The 12,500-nt window shown below is 35.6% G+C and overlaps 1 protein-coding gene across 1 annotated transcript in view; it reads right to left on the bottom strand.

The window, feature by feature from the left end:
* The window catches only part of LOC115216181 (PDF receptor-like), a 284,070-nt gene that overhangs the window by 120,946 nt on the left and 150,624 nt on the right, over nt 1-12,500 (bottom strand). The gene's annotated exons all lie outside the window — the stretch shown is intronic.

The raw sequence follows: 12,500 nt of genomic DNA, 5'->3' as shown, positions 1-12,500 counted from the left end.
ATATAACATTTTATGGTTTTCTTATTTTTTCAGTAATATTTCCGCCCTTTTCGCTTTCATGGAAGTTCAATCTGCTTTATAAATGTTATTAAGGAAATTCCTTTGGAGACCCATTTGTTTTTTATATGAAAAACAGGTTTTGCATACAATTTAATGCAAACAGAAAAATATATCGTCAATAAATTCCTTTATTCCTTTACTTGTTTCAGTCATTTGACTGCGGCCATGCTAGAGCACCACCTTTAAGTTGAACACATCGACCTCAGCACTTATTTTTGTAAGCCTAGTACTTATTTTATCAGTCTCTTTTGCCGAACTGCTAGCTGACTGGGACGCTAATACACCAACATCGGTTATCAAGCGATGGTTGGTGGATGGGGCGATGGGACAAGCACAGGCACAGATAACAAGCCCACGCACACACATACATACGACGGGCTTCTTTCAGTTTCCGCCTACCAAATTCACTTACAAGGCTTTGGTTGGCTCAAGGCTATAGTAGAAGACCCTTACCCGAGGTACCACGCAGTAAGACTGAATCCGGAACCATGTGGTTGGTAAGTAAGCTTCTTACCGCACAGCCTGTATATATATATATATATATATATATATATATATATACGACGGGCTCCTTTCAGTTTCCGTCTACCCAATCCACTCACAAGGCTTGGGTCGGCCCGAGGCTATAGTAGAGTGCACTTGCCCAAGGTGCCACACAGTAGGACTGAACCTGAAACCTTGTGGCTGGGAAGCAAGCTTCTTACCACACAAGCACTATGATCATATTTGTTATATAATTGTATTTTAATGATATTTTTCTTATACATACATACACACATAAGCGCATCTCATTTCAGATAACAGTTTCTGTGCCTACCGCTATTCTTTGCAACAATTTTTATCATGGAAGCACTCCGTCGGTTACGACGATGAGGGTTCTGGTTGATCCGACCAACGGAACAGCCTGCTCGTGAAATTAACGTGTAAGTGGCTGAGCACTCCACAGACACGTGTACCCTTTGAAATACAGGTACAACAGAAACAGGAAGAAAGAGTGAGAGAAAGTTCTGGTGAAAGAGTACAGCAGGGATCACCACCATCCCCTGCCGGAGCCCCGTGGAGCTTTAGGTGTTTTCGCTCAATAAACACTCACAACGCCCGGTCTGGGAATCGAAACCGCGATCCTACGACCGCGGGTCTGCTGCCCTAATCACTGGGTCATTGCGCCTCCACAATTTTTATCATATATAATACAATATTGATTTCATCTAATTTGCTATGTTATTTGTTGTTTTTGTTGTTGTTTTACTAAATATGTAAGTTAGATTACTATTCAAAACGTACATTTCATGTCGAAATGTGTTTACAGCATATACGAGATTTATTAACGCACGGGACTCTAGCACAGCCGACGTTTTGACATTTCTGTGCCTCCTCAACCAGAAGTGACACAGAATTAATGAAAATTGAGTCGAAGCTCTTGTTTATAAATTCAGCAAATAGATTCTTTGTTGATGCGTGTTAATATCAGCTAACCGATAATAAATCGTCCTATGCACAGTCAACAACGACGATCAAAACTTTGACTTGAACATCTACTTCTAATATTTTCAAATATACCGGATTGTATTAAAAATAAATATACAAGACAACATTTTAGTTTTCAGTTGTTTTTATAGGTAGCAGTTTCATTAGCTTTAATTGAATGCTTTCTTTATTAATGATTAAGAAGTCTTCATGGTGTGAAAGCTTCATAGAAAAATTCCTTTTACATAAAGACACAACCTTTTCGACCGAAAACGTTTTCCTCAAAACACGCATTCACTATGGCAGTAATCACACTTTTTGCTATAATTAAACTTAATAAGGAGTCTTTTGTATTATGTAATTAAAATAAGAAGTTGATAACGACACAACATCTTTAAAATATCTGGAATTTAAAGCTCAACATCCGTTAGCTTTCTCATTTGAAAAACTTTATCAAATAAAACATTAACCTCAATTACGCTGTTTTTGTCCTCATTCAATATCTAAATGAAATTCTTAAGATACCTTTAAAAGACTTACAATTTCAAATTGTAAATATTGCTAATTACGCAAGATGCCATTTCATCTCAGGTGAATCACTATATTGCTACTTTAGATAAAAAACAAAACAATAAACAGAACAAAAGACGCAATACCATTAAAAAACACTAAAAGCATTCATGTGAAGCACACACGATATTGAAGTCAACGTGGCCTCATCGTCGAGAAACAGGCTAACCTTACATTCCCTACCTTAGAGTTTGCTTCGTTTTAAAATTGAAGTTAATACATTTCTCAATACTCTTTTGTTCATGAATTTCATATTATTAGGTTGTCCCAAAAGTTCGTAAACACTTGCGAAAATTGAATTTTTACTCGCCAAGTACTAACAAAAACAACAAAAATTATTCCTCAAAATAATGACCATTATTTTCCAAGACTTTCTACGAACTTTTGGGACAACCTTATATAACAAAGGAAGCTTTCGAAACTACATTTTCATTTCAACAAGCATAAAGCCAATTTGAATGATTAAATTAAAGTGACTAAAAATGAGAACGATATCTTTATGTCCATGCTGGAAAATGAAGTTGCAGTGAACGTTAAAAGAACCACAATATTTAATATCCATCAAATAATACGAAAACAACATCTGCTTACATTTCCCATTAACGTTCTTACTAATCAGGCTAAGACAGCATAATACAAGAACAAAGATTAAAAGTTAATCACCTGCCTCTAACTGTTATAACAGAACACATTGCTAATTGTTACACGTGGTACAAGAACAACACAAAAGGTAAAAGAACAACACAATGACCATCGGCTCATTGAGAAGAATGATAATGAAAAACTGCAAGAATCTACAGAATAATTTATGCATAAGGCTTAAGAAATATTGCATAGTTACCTGATTGCGGAGCTACTTAGAATGATTAGCTCTAAGTCTCATCAATATCAGCAATGCTAGAATGACACATTGAAAATTCTACACGATAGGGAATAAGAAATCACTTCAGACTGTAGCTGTTTCGGCGTTAATACCTATTTAAATTCCACTTGTGCTTGTAGAAGTCGTTTGAAAGGTCATCTGTAAAAGGTACGTGTAAGAGCACCACTTCAGTCAATTGCTGCTTGTTGCTGTTCCTACTTTCATTATCGCTGTAAAAGGCCGTACGCCTTCAGCCATTTCACATTATTTCTTCTTGCATCGTCTGTTTTCGCACGCTTCAAAATCATATTTATTTATTAAGGTTGTTGCAATGAACTTTTTATTTCAGTATACATGTTAAGTGGTGTTGTCGACATATGCATATATATATATATATATATGTGTGTGTGTGTGTGTGGTGTGTGTGTGTGTGTGTGTGTGTGTGTGTATATATATATCTATATATATATCTATCTATATATATATATATATACATATATATATATATATGTATGTATGTATGTATGTATGTATGTATGTATGTATGTATGTATGCATTAGATATATATCGCGGAAAGTATTATGCAAAACCACATAATCTAATAATCTCTGCAGCTCTAAACGTATTTTAACGCAATCTTCTTGAACACTGTAAAATGTATTTGCCAACGTAAATCGGCATTCCTGAGTAAGTTGATGTTACTGTTTCTACCTTTTTTCAGCCCCAGGAAAATATCTTTTCTAGTCGGCTACCGACGCACAACTGCGTCCTTATACCTCGAACAAGCTAGCTAATGTCTCCACTCAGCCTTAAACGGTACCTGCGGACCTGCGGACCATGGTTTCTGAGTTATTTAATCTTCATCGGCACAGGATAACCGTTGGCTAGAGATGGCAACGCTAGACCTTGTTCGAGGTATACACTTTAAAGTGACACACAGTCACTGATCTGGTAAAGGAAACAATTAGTTTTAAATCTCTGAGCGAGAAATAAGTAATAACAGTACTCAGAGTAAAATATATTTGCCAACGTAAATTGGCAGTCCTGATTAGGACGATGTTACTACCTTTTTTTAACCCCATGAAAACATCTTTACCAGCTGGCTACCAACGCACTACTGCGTCCTTATACCTCGAACAAGGCTAGCGCTGTCATTTCTAACCAACGATTATCATATGCCGATGAAAAGAAATAACTCAGAACCATGGTCCTCAGGTACTGTTAAAATCACATTGGGGACATTAGCTCCCTTGTTCGAGGCATAAGGACACAGCTGCGCGCCGATAGCCAGCTGGAAAATACGTTTTCCTGGAGAAAAAAAAAGGTAGTAACATCGTCTCAATCAGGACTAACAATTTACGTTGGCAAATAGATTTTACTACTTGTTTCTACTTACTTCTCGCTCAGAGATTTAAAACTAATTGCTTTCTTCTTTTTTTAACATTTCTCCAATTAAATGATAAAAATTATTTCTGAACAGATAAGAAATCCTGCAATATTAAAGAAGTAATAGAAATTGAGTTGGATGTGAAAGAAGCATGACACTGTGGCAGTTTCCTTTTTCCATCTTCTCCATATAGAGGCGAGGGATAGAAGGAACCTGTGAAAGAATACGTTCGTTTGCACGTTTTTAGTAAATTCAAAATGAACGTGTGGTTGCTGTAGATATAAATCTATAATTATGTTTCAACACTCAAGCATATATTTCACCGAGGCGAGAAATAATTGCATACAAACAATTTGTCATATCACGTAGAGTTTATGGAAATGATGTCGCATCCATTTGTAATCTTTCATATTCTCAAATCTCTGTTAATTGGCAGATCGAATTTGATATGGAACTTATACTTATGTTAAATACAACCTAATCACGTGAAAACACACGAAAAGTATGAACAAACATGCATGATGTTTTTACAATAGATCCATAATACAGAATTTATATGGGAAGAGATTCGTATCTTCATATAAACTAACGCAAAGGAAATTTGTCTGTGATTCTTACGCTGCTGGATGTGCAAGATGTAGCGTGGAGTTGGCAGATGTCATGACAAACCTGAATCCATTGAAATCGTTGTTGGATAACAAAGGATAAACGTGTCATTTTGTGTTGAAATATGTACAACGTCCTTTCAAAATGAACTCACTGTAAATTACATGAGAAATTTGCTGAAAGAGTTGTGATGAATTATATAGGTTAATGAACCAGACACAAATGGGTGAAACGATCATGTTTGAAATTGGGAAGAATAATAAGAAATGTAGGAATAGAATTTGCTTTCTCTTGATTTGTTGAAACGTATTTATAGTTTGTCTTTTATCGTTTGTTACTGGACTCGGCCATGCTGGGGTACTGTCTTGAAAGGTTTAGTCGAACAGCTCCATGCCATTCATTTTTCATTGTTAAGTCTTGTACTTATTCTCTTTTGTCGAATCACTATGTTACAGAGTCGTAAACAGACCAACAGTGGTTGTTAAGCAGTGATAGAAAAAAATCTTTGAAACTCTCAAACACATACACACTTACACACAATTACAATGGACTTCCACACAGTTTCCGTTAACGAAATCCACACACAAGGCTTTGGTCGTCCCGGTGTTGTATTAGAAAATATTTCCCGAAGGTGATTGACATGAGAGGGAGTGAACCCGAAACCACGTGTTTGCAACGTGAGCTTCCTAACCACAGATCTGTGCCTACGCCTTCAAATCATATCAGTCACAAGTTACTCTTGACCATTTTATATTCAACAAAACATCTGTAGTGGGAATATATATTCAGTACCAGGTGTTGATATTTAAGAACTATATATTTACTACATAAAAATATATTTTATTTACTGGTCGATGATGATACATAATCAGAATGTAGAATCTAGTTGAATGAAGTAATCTATGCAAGAAAATTCATATAGAAATAACAGCTAAGTTATGGCTTTCAGTCATGTGGTGTAGAGAAATAGACGGACATAGCAATAACGTGAATGGCTCTAAGTCTAATCAACTAAAAAGCTAAGAGCAGGGTTAGCAAGCTGTTTTTATTAAAAGAACGCTAGATATTTTAGAGACTTCCAAGAGAAACGCTATGCTTCTTGAATGATTAAGCATCACGTCTCATAGCACAGATGCTTCGAGAAACTTAGTAAAGGGAGATTACTCTATAAACCTTCTTGCAAGGGAATCTTGCAACTATTTAGCTCCACAGACTACTGCACATTCTTCTTTCAAATTTTAGCACAAGGCCTGCAAGTTCGAGGGAGGGGGTAAGTCGATTACATCGACCCCAGTGCTCAACAGTAATTTTCTGCATACGAATTGCGCGCCAGATATCATGTTCCTGATAACATGGTGTCAGATAACGGAAATGAAGTTACCTTAGATGAGTTAAGAAAATTTTGTAAAATGTTCGTTATCGAACACGTGAGCACTTCGCCGTACTATCTTAATGGACAAACGAAGCGTTTTGTCGACACTTTCAATCGGGCATTAAAAAAGTCGAACAATGAAGTAGTGGACGACCTTGCACTTCAACAACTTCTTAGAGTGTACCGAGTAACATCTGATCCGAATACCACGTTTGATGTTTGCTAGAAAGAGCATCCTAGATAAGTTGATACCGAGTCATATAGAAAAAAAGAGAACAACAAAAATATTTTTTTTTTAAACATATAGATATGGTAAAAGAAGCTGGGAGGACGGTGTAATTATTAAACAAATTGGAAAAATATTCTTCCTGGTAAAAGGAAAAAAAAAAATTGAGCTTAAGAAAACATATTAATCAATTTAAGTAAAAAGAAAAAAAAATTTCTGCAAAAACGGCCACGAGAAATGAAATCCCCATGGAAGTATTGTACGACACTTTTGATGTGCCAATACCCCAAACAATGTGACACTACATGTTCGAGCACCAGAAAACGGAAAAGAACGAAAGTATTGGAATTGAACCCAAAGCGTCAGAGACATTGAAACTCTGAGCGGAGTTTAATTCTCAAAAGGCGAGAAGTTTGGGGAGACTAATTCTAAAACGAGATGTTGTGAAGGATTCCGACTACCTCGTGTGAATAAAAGTGGACTAACACATTTCTATAAAATAAGTTACCGTAAGCAATTGACTGGTAAGTAGTTCACTGTCAGCCGTTGGCGGAGAATGTTTAACCTCGTATAACAGTAACAGCAGTGCGTCGTGTAAATAACTTCTTCCCTCCTGCTTCCTTAAATTATTTATACACTAAGATATAATATGTATACCTACATACATACATGCATACATACATATATAAACAACCAAACACACAGACATACACATGTATTATACATACATACATATATATATATATATACTCTTTTCTCTTTACTCTTTTACTTGTTTCAGTCATTTGACTGCGGCCATGCTGGAGCACCGCCTTTAATCGAGCAACTCGACCCCGGGACTTATTCTTTTGTAAGCCCAGTACTTATTCTATCGGTCTCTTTTGCCGAACCGCTAAGTAACGGGGACGTAAACACACCAGCATCGGTTGTCAAGCAATGCTAGGGGGACAAACACAGACACACAAACATACACGCACACACACATATATATATACATATATACGACGGGCTTCTTTCAGTTTCCACCTACCAAATCCACTCACAAGGCATTGGTCGGCCCGGGGCTATAGCAGAAGACACTTGCCCAAGGTGCCACGCAGTGGGACTGAACCCGGAACCATGTGGTTGGTTAGCAAGCTACTTACCACATATATATATACATATATACGACGGGCTTCTTTCAGTTTCCACCTACCAAATCCACTCACAAGGCATTGGTCGGCCCGGGGCTATAGCAGAAGACACTTGCCCAAGGTGCCACGCAGTGGGACTGAACCCGGAACCATGTGGTTGGTTAGCAAGCTACTTACCACATATATATATATATATATATATATATATATATATATTATATATATATATATATATATGTATGTATGTATAGAGTGCTAGGTATGATGTGTACAGAAATTGAATATTGAGAAAAAAAATGTCGTCAGAATTTTGGAAAAAATCTTTTTATTTCTTCATTATTATTAGCGCTTTCATTCCTTTCTCTGAACGTGTCAAATATAATTTTGTGAATGTACAATGGCTTGTTCTTTTGTATAAAACAAATGCTTTTTGGGGATTTTGTTTAGAGGAGAACATTATTTTTGGTATTTTCGGGTGAGGTTCCATGACAATGGAGATGGATATATAGAAATATAGGTTGGTAGATACATAGATAGATAAATAGATAGACGGATAGACAGACAGTCAGGCAGTATGTATGTATGTATGTATGTATGTATGTATGTATGTATGTATGTATGTATGTATAAATGTATATATACAAATATATATTGATGTTTGTGTGTGTGTGAATGTATATGTATTAATTGCACATAGACGTTTAAAAATTGACTCCCACCCTACAGGACTTGGTTTGCGTTTAGCAACTGAGAGTGCATACGCGTCCTCATTGCAAAGGATGAGCCCAAGACTCGAACCCGTGACCCAATGATCATGGTCCAAATATCCTACCTGCAATGCTGCTACACATACAGACAACAGACACATATGTCAGTCTGTTTCTATGTATATCTCTCATTCTCCCTTTATGTGCTTGCTAAGTTATTTTATAAAAAAACAGGAATGCGTTTTAATGCATTGTTGTGGTATTTCCTATTATTATTATATTATTATTATTATTATTATTATTATTATTATTATTATTATTATTATTACTAATAACCTATAATTTTCTCATTTCTTGCTGTCAGCTATAATAATGCTTTTGTAATTCCATTGAAATACAACAGAGAAAAGACAATTAATTATGTTTTACAGTTTACTTGAGATGTCGTATATTTAAAAGTTGAATGAAAATATATTGCGTTTGAAAAGAAAACAAATCTATATGTGCATTAATTTCATCAGAAAATGTTTGAATAAAATATCAACTTTATAAAACTAAAATAAGGAACTAAAGTATTTTTCACATACAACCGTTGCATAAATTTTACTCTTTATTGATATGTTGTTGATATTTTTCTTTTTTCCAAAAAATCTTTATGTTATACTTTAAGAAAATTATGTTGATAGCTATTACCATGAAAAATTAACTACGACATGCAGCAGTGTGTTATATTTTTCTAATCATATATTTTGTAAATAATAACCTCATTCCTGATTGTTTTCCAACGTGTCAATCACTGAATTTACGATGGCAGAATGACTAGATTTTTCATACAACTCAGGCGGAATAAAGATTGATTTCAAATTTTGGCTCAAGGCCGGCAATTTTGGGAGAGCAATAAGTAGATACCATCGAAATCAGTGCTCAAGTAGTACTTATGTTATCGACCCCAAAATGGGTCTATAAACATTTTGCCCGACATGTTAACAATACTTCTAGCTTGCCAATTTGCGTGAGATAAATATTACAAGCAGTTTTTGTATCCTGCCAAAGTAGTTCCCCTCCAATACATACGCTTACATCAACACATGCATACATACAAATATAGACACACACACAAACACACACACACACACACACACACACACACATATATATATATATATATATATATATATATACACACATTTATAAAGTTTGTATATTCATTTCCAGAGTGGTAAAAATGAACCATCCCAGGATGAAGAGTGCTATGTAGATAGATAATCGGATGAAAATAAATAGCGCAGTCGCTCGATCTATTAACAATCGCAAATAATTCTCCCTCGGTTTACACACATTCTCATAATGATACATAAGACAAAGTACTCCTCGACATACTATGTCTAGTATATGGTTAGAAATAAAAATCTTCAATAATATGCCGATTTAGTGAGGACTAAGCTGGGGCAAATCAACAAAAACTACAATTAGCTTATGATTTTTATAGCTGATTGCATTTGACAGATAAATATGGATTAATAATTATTGAATACAATGTTGATTATCGATATGAGAAGCAGAAACTGCGGTAAATCGAAACCCAAATAGAAATTCGTGAAGACAAGAACTAGAGTAATTAACTTAAGACATGTTATCAGATAATCTGGTGTTTTTAACAAGGTTTTTTTTTTATAAAGATATTTTCTATAAGTCTTTTCTCTCTTACTTATTTCAATCATTAGACAACGGCCATGCTGGGGCACCGCCTTGAAGAATTGTTAGTGGATTGAATCGACCCCAATACTTACTTCTTTTAAGGTTTATACTTTTTGTATCGGTCTTTTTATCAATCATTTTTAATCGATAAGTATCGGTCTTTTTTTAAACGATAAGTCACGGGGATGTACAAACACCAACACTGGTTGTCGAGCGGTGGTGGGGGGGCAAGTACAAAGACACACACGCATGCACGCACACACATACACACGTACACGCACACACACGCACACACACATATACATACACACAGATAGACACACCCACACACACGACGGTCTTTGAGCTTCCGTCTACCACACCCATGTACAAGTCTTTATTCGGCCCAGGCTATAGTGGAAGAACCTTGTCCAATGTGCTTCCTACCACACAGTCACTCTCACACTAGACACAAAACCCCTTTTGTGGCCGAGAAGGGGCAGAATCTCTTGATTTATCAGAGGCATTATTGTTTTAACGACCTGTTGGTTGGTTAAATGGCCACCTCGCTATGTCTGCTGTTCATATATCAGAGAATATATAATACTGCAAATTATCTGATTGCTGCTGTTGATGATGATGATGATGATGATGATGATGATGATGATGATGATGCATCAGGTCAGGCTTTATTGAACATGCATATGATCGAAAGCGAGCGAGCTTTGATCCACACATTTTTATATGTTAGTGATGTCCATCGTATCCATCGTTATTAAACCCCACTGGGTGTAGTTATTAAGAGATTTGGTTGCTATTTCTCTAGGGTCATGCGGGCGCACGTTTTCATATGCCTCGCATTCTTTCAGAGATAAATAAATATTGATTGATTAACTAATTTTGAGATCCGTTATGCAAACCACCGACAGCTGTGAACATAAAAGGAAAATCTGCCAAAGCAGATTTTCTGTTATTATTGTAAAACTTTAATAGTTCATGATTTTTTTAAAGACAGCACAAATGCTAATTACTTTGTAAAATAGTTCACAGTTTATAATTATTTAATGTAATGGAAGCGTTTATTGTTACTCTTAGTATACTGCCATATACTAATATATGATGTTGTATCATATAAGTTATGTTAAAGCAAAATATTTCAGAAGTTAAGAAAATCAATTCACACCATACGCTTATCTATTTGATATTTCGCCAGACATGTCCAATAGCACAAAGTACACACTGATACGCAACCAAATACGCGTATTTGCCAGTATTTTCGTCTCTTGTTACATACACGCGTTCACATACTCACACACACACACACACACACACACACACGCACAACACAGACACAGACACAACACACACACACACACATGTTCGATATATTCTATTGAGGCAGTTTCAGATTAAAATAACCATCTCTATGCAATATTTAATGTAGATACACCGTTGCTAGACAATCTGCTGCAGTATTCGTCCTGAGGTAACACCCTTTATGGATATGCTTTCTTGTAAATCATATTGTCGATGAAGACCGTATGTTGTATGTAAACTAGTGTATGTTCTTCAATACATATCACACGAAAGAGTGCGTGAGAGATAAAGTTCCAAAATTGTTAGAATTATGGACAAGTAGATGCCTTAACTTCTCTAGTGCGATGAAAGTTTCTGCCAAAAGATTACTGGTTTAAAAGATAAGGAGGAAATGGTGTTCATATGCAGTGAAATAGCCGCATCTCTCATTCTAAGCAGTTAGTTTATGTGTGTGCTCTGCTATCATATTTTTAAAGGCTGATCTGAAGAGAAAGGAAACAGCGTTGCTTTAACTAGACCGTTCATGATGAAAGACATTTGAATGTAACTTTCCAGCAGATCTGCTATAACGATAACAAATACGTTTAGAAGATAGAATTTGATAAAAAAGAAAATGGTAGTCTACAATATTTATTTCTGTAGATTCTCATTTTATTTATCTCATTGAATTGTTAGAAGTGAGAATAACAAGGTTTCACTTTTTTTAACTAAAATATACTTTCGCATGTTTTCTCAGGTTGAGGGATCCATCTATTTAAACATAGAAGAAGGAAAAGAACGGGAGAGAGGCTGTCTATTCCGAGCAAATGCACACGTGCAATACCTCTTTGCCACACACATAGACGCATACACATCTACACGCACACATACACATACACAACTCGTACAAGTATGTACAAATATTTAAAAAGAAATATTTTATCGGTTTATCTACGAAGTCGCTCAACTTGCTTAGCAGTAACTTTGAAATAATCTTCAAGACGCCATTAACTAGAAATTCTCCATTGCTTTTATACAGATATACGCTTGACACATCCTTGTGATGTGATAGTCGCTTATTTTGTAATCTACATTTAAATAGAAAATTGTAACGAGTCTACATATTTGTTAAAAAC

The sequence above is a fragment of the Octopus sinensis genome, linkage group LG10, assembly GCF_006345805.1.
Source record: "Octopus sinensis linkage group LG10, ASM634580v1, whole genome shotgun sequence".
NCBI classification, from domain to species: Eukaryota; Metazoa; Mollusca; class Cephalopoda; order Octopoda; family Octopodidae; genus Octopus; species Octopus sinensis.
This window is presented reverse-complemented; position numbering and strand designations above follow the sequence as displayed.